At 50.6% G+C, this 5,642-nt stretch overlaps 1 pseudogene; it reads left to right on the top strand.

Annotated features, from left to right (window-relative positions):
- The first annotated feature begins 4,306 nt into the window (after positions 1-4,306).
- LOC131741040 (serine/threonine-protein kinase pim-1 pseudogene) lies at positions 4,307-5,273 on the top strand (annotated as a pseudogene).
- Positions 5,274-5,642: the final 369 nt, after the last annotated feature.

The following is a 5,642-nucleotide window of genomic DNA, read 5'->3' on the forward strand; positions in this document are numbered from 1 at the left end:
GATCTGGAGCAGCTCGTTGTCATGAAACACATTGATATTTCTGTAGAAAAAAAAAAGTATACGAATGTTCACACAAATAGTCTTGCATCGATTCAGGTCAAGTTTTGCCACCAAATGAGTTAATATCAGGTGAGCTTTAGCTACCAAATGAGTTTTTAAAAGTTCAATTTTCTGAGCTTTTTGGCTTTAAGTAACGCTCTTCTAAGTATATGACATAGGGTGTCTCCTTCAGTATGCACAATAAGCTTATGAGACAGATACTGTCACTGTGCCCATTTTGCAGATAGGGAAACTGAAGCCCAGAGAAGGCGAGCAACTTGCCCAGGGCCACACAGCTGGTAAATGGCAGGGCTAGGATCCACAGGCAGGAAGCCTAGACCAGAGCAGTTCTTAACCTGTGGCTTAAGGATAGATTTTATGGAGTTTGTGAGCCTGGTTGGGGGCGGGGTGGGGGAGGAGAATTATATTTATTTTCACTGCCTTCTAACTAAAATTTAGCATTCCTTCGATTATGAACGTAGACAGCAAGCCACAGCAGCGTGAACAATACCCATGAGTGCTGCCAATAGGAATCACAGATATTCCTTATTGCAGGGGCAGCAGACATCTCAAGATAGCAGTTATGCTCATCACTACTTTGAAGTTACAGGAGTCCTTAGAATCACCACTAGATATTGTCAGTAAATGAACTAATAAAGAAGCACATATGTTACTATGTCACAAAGTTTTTAAAAGTATGCTTTAACCAGTACACTACACACTGCAGAGTTAACGCGAATGTGCCTTGAAAAAAATGAGGAGCAGGAGGAGGGTAACACAAAGGTGTTATCGATCGTGTCCAGGTGGCGGGATAAAGGCTGACTTCCTTTGTGTTATGCCCCCCGTTCGTGTTTCTGAAATCATACAGTGAGCGTGTTTGACTTCACCATTCAGGAGGGAACTCAGATATTGAAAGAAACAGAGCATTGTCTTTCGGCCCATAAGACATCCCTACCAGATACCAGTTAGTACGGCTCAGACCCTGATCAAGTCAACTCTAAATTAAAGCTGTTGTTGAGATCAGACTTTAAGGGATGTAATGAGAGCCGGTTGATCACATTTCTCAAACTTTAACTTTGAAAGGACAGAAGGTCCATTCCTGCCTCCCAGACAGCCAGCCAGTGATTGGGAGAGTCCAAAGCCCAGGTGCCTTGGGGTGGTGCCCGCACCACAAAAGAAGGTCCTATTTTTTGCCCTGACTCGACTCTAGCACTTCACAGAAGCAGCTGTTGCTGAAGCAAAGATCGCTAATGATAACGTCTTCCTCTCGCCGCTGCCCTGGGAGTTCGTGAGCCCAGGGTCTCTGCTGCCTTCCAGTCTTCATCTTACGCTTCTGAGCCTCAACCGTCGTTCAGTCCTGCGTTGGCAGTTGTTGTGGTCGTGGCTCCATCAGACAGGAGGGAGAACGGGCGGGAGCCGCCTGCCCAGGTGGTGGGTCCTCAGAACGGGGTGGCGAGAGAAGAGAGCGCTGGAGGAAAAGCAGGGAAGCCGAGACAGACTGTGTCCCTGGTGCAGGTTAGTGATCCGTCCCACTCAGCTTCAAGGGGGACTTGAACCTGGAATTTCTGAGTCCTATCTGGCTCTCAGAGAATAAAATCGAAGCATCCTGGGGTGGGGTTTACAGGCTCAGCGTCACCAGCGGAAGGACCGTGACCGAAACCCACAGCCCACATCTGCTGCCCACACACAGCCTGTACCAGGTAACCCTCACCTGCCCACCGGTTCCCAACCCCCTCCTCGTCCCTCCTAAAGCAACCTGAAAACACTTGTTTATAGCATTCACACTGCAACTCAGTTACCTGCCTCAGTACCTCTCTGTCCGGCTTCCCCACCAAGCTGTCTACTCCTTGAGGGCACGGGCTGCATTTGGGGGGAGTTTATTACCATGGATACGAGTATGGATTGGAATTCGGCCTCAGTCACTTCCTGGTTGTGTGATCTTGGGGAAGTCACTTCTCTCTTAGCCTTTGTTTCTTCATCTGTAAAATGGGTAGTCAGTGACTCAACTAAAAAGTATTAAGGGCTAACTCTGTGCTAGGAACTCTTCTAGATGCTGGAGATTTAGAACGTGACAAAAACCACAGTCCAGCTGAAGCATGAGTTCTAGCTGGAATAGGTGTGAGAGGAGGTCACAGTCATAAACAAGCAAATAAATTCAATAATAACAGTAGGTACCTCATGTGGGTTATTAAGAGGATTACTTGAGATGAGGCCTTTAAAGTGCTCAGCTAGGGCTTCCCTGGTGGCGCAGTGGTTGAGAGTCCGCCTGCCGATGCAGGAGACACGGGTTCGTGCCCTGGTCCGGGAAGATCCCACATGCCGCGGAGCAACTAAGCCCGTGAGCCATGGCCGCTGAGCCTGTGCGTCCGGAGCCTGTGCCCCGCAACGGGAGAGGCCACAACAGTGAGAGGCCCGCATACCGCAAAAAAAGAAAAAAAATTAAAAAAAATTAAAAAAAATAAAATGCTCAGCTAAGGCCCAGCTCATAATAAATGCCAACAGGTGACAGTGCTGATTATTTTCTCCAGGAAAAGCATTCTTGACCCCACTAAAACGGGCACCCCCACCCTGCCCACCCCAGGCCTGGCTACCGGCCCTTTGTCTTGAATCTGACAGCACATCTGCACGGCTTGATCATGGCATTTAGTACATTATACAATCATATTCTCTTAGATGCATATGGTTCCACATTGACCTCACCTACTTGAAACGTGTACAGTGGATTTTTACTTGTATTTATACCTTCAGCATCTCACATGGTGCCTGGCCCACGGTTGGGACCAAATAAATGCTTGTTAGATCAATCAGAGATCAAACCTAAAGAAAACCCCAAGGTCTCAAATGGCATTTAAAAAAAACTTGTCTCAGGACTTCCCTGGAGGTCCAGTGGTCAAGACTCCACGCTTCCACTGCAGGGGGTGCAGGTTCCATCCCTGGTCGTGGAACTAACATTCCACATGCCCTGTGGTGCAGCTACAAAAGAATTTAAATTTAAATTTTAAAAAACTTGTCTCAGACTTGCTCTGAAGAAGTCCTGTTAGTAACCAACCTCCAGATGGCCTCTGGTGGTCCTTACCTCCTCATCTATGTTCTGTGTCACCAATAGAAGATTGAGGAAATGACAATGTGTACATTCCCAGGTAAGGTCATAGGAGACATTGTAGCTTCTGCGTTGCTCTCTCTTGGATCACCTGGTCTGGGGGAAGCCAGCTGCCGTGTTATGAGGACACATGAGAACTCTATGGAGACACCCACGTGACGAGGAACTGAGGCCTCCCGCCAATACCCAGAACCCACTTGCCAGTCACGTGAGTGCACCATCTTGGAAACAGGTTTGTCAGCCCCAGTCAAGCCTTCATTGGACCCCAACCCTGGCCCACAAATTGTCTGCAACTTCACCCAGCTAAGCCACTCCTGAATTCATAGGAGACCCACAACATTTTTAAAAGAAATGTATTGGCATAAACACAACCAGCTCTGGACTGAAATGAGCAGAGACAGTGCAAAAAGAAAAGAGGCCTTTGAACCCTCAAACTTCTGCAGGCAGGAAGCAGGCTGCAAAACTACTCAGCTGCAAACAGGATCTGCATTTCTTGGGAAAAGAAGAATGACTCAGAGAATAGATCCCTGAGGGGATCCCTGAGGGTAGATCCAAGACATGTAATCACTCCCTCCAGGTCACAGAGCTAATAATGGTAGAGCCAGATTTCAAACTGAAGCAGTCTGGCTGTAGAGCCCATGCTTCTCTCCTCTGCATTATACCATGTCTCTAATGGATGGGTGCATGGGTAGATAGATAGTATGATTTTGGTTCACTGAATTAACATTTTAAAATAGCAAGTGGTGCTCATGTTAAGTACACAAAGAGAATTCCAGACACCAATGACCGGGCGTGAATTGATCAGATGAATTGATGATCTTCCTAACATTCACTCAAAGAATGATACAGCCTCTGATCCTGAGCCTTTTCTTTTTACACAAAGAAAAATATTAAGGGGACTTCCCTAGTGGCACAGTGGATAAGACTCCACGCTCCCAATGCAGGGGGCCTGGGTTCCATCCCCGGTCGGGGAGCTGGATCCCACACGCGTGCCACAACTAGGAATTTACGTGCCGCAACTAAGGAGCCCACCTGCCGCAACGAAGACCCAGCACAACCTGCAGCCCCAGCCCCAGCCGTAGGCACAGCCACCGGCACAACCCCAGCCCCAGCTCCTGCTACAGCTCCTCCAGACTCCGTCCCTACACCGACATCCTGGAGGTTGGGATGCTCTTGTCCAAAACCAAGTCTCTTGCCCGCCTGCGTGCCGTGCCCTGCAACGACCTGCACTCCACCAAGATGGCGCCCGGCAAGGAGAAGGAGCCCCTGGAGTCACGGTGCCAGGTGGGCCCGCTCCTGGGCAGCGGCGGCTCCGGCTCCGTCTACTCCGGCATCCGTGCCGCCGACCACTTGCCAGTGGCCATCACGCACGTGGAGAAGGACCGTATTTCAGGCCGGGGAGAGCTGCCTAATGGCACCCGAGTGCCCATGGAAGTGGTTCTGCTGAAGAAGGTCGGCCCGGGCTTCCCCGGCGTCATTAGGCAGTTGTGGGGTGCTTCACCGCGACAGCAAGGCTGAGAACACCCTTATCGACCTCAGTCGCGGCGAGCTCAGACTCATCGACTTCAGGTCGGGGGCGCTGCTCGAGGACACCGTCTATAGGGACGTCGATGGGACCCGGGTGTATAGTCCTCCAGAGTGGATCCGCTACCATTGCTACCATGGCAAATCAGCAGCCGTCTGGTCTCTGGGGACCCTGCTGTACGATATGGCCTGTGGAGATATTCCCTTTGAGCGCGATGAGGAGACCATCAGGTCTCTTCAGAGTGTCAACATCTCATTAGATGGTGCTTGGCCCTGAGACTGGCCATCCTTCAAAGAAATCCAGAACCATCCATGGATGCAAGATGTCCTCCTGCCTCAGGAAACTGCTGAGATCCATCTCCACAGCCTGTTGCCAGGGCCCAGCAGATGGCTTCTGGGCAGGTTCTCCCCTCTCTGTCAGATGCTTAAGGGAGGGGAAGGGTCTGTTTCCAGCTTCCCAAGTACCAGTGACACTTCTCTCCAAGTAGGACAGTGCTTGATACAGGAACAACATTTACAACTCATTCCAGACCCCAGGCCCTGGAGGCCGCCTCCCAAAGAGAGGAGGAGACTCCACTCCAGCCGTCCTAGGCCTCAACTCCTCCCATAGAAGCTCTCCTTCTCATCGGTGTCCAGCACTGCTGGACTTTGCAAAATCCCAGGAGTTGGGGGGTGGGGTGGGAGTGGGTCAGAATCCAGCCATGGAACTCTTCCCTTCCTCAGGAGTTCTGCTGAGGGCTTCCCTGGTGACTCAGTGGTTAAGAATCCGCCTGCCAAGGCAGGGGACATGGGTTTGAGCCCTGGTCCGGGAAGATCCCACATGCTGCAGAGCAACTAAGCCCGTGCGCCACAACTACTGAGCCTGCACTCTAGAACCCGTGAGCCACAACTACTGAGCCTGTGTGCCACACCTACTAAAGCCCGCGTGCCTAGAGCCCATGCTCCGCAACAAGAGGAGCTACCACAATGAGAAACCCGC

This window comes from Kogia breviceps, chromosome 14 (genome assembly GCF_026419965.1).
Source record: "Kogia breviceps isolate mKogBre1 chromosome 14, mKogBre1 haplotype 1, whole genome shotgun sequence".
NCBI lineage: Eukaryota > Metazoa > Chordata > Mammalia > Artiodactyla > Physeteridae > Kogia > Kogia breviceps.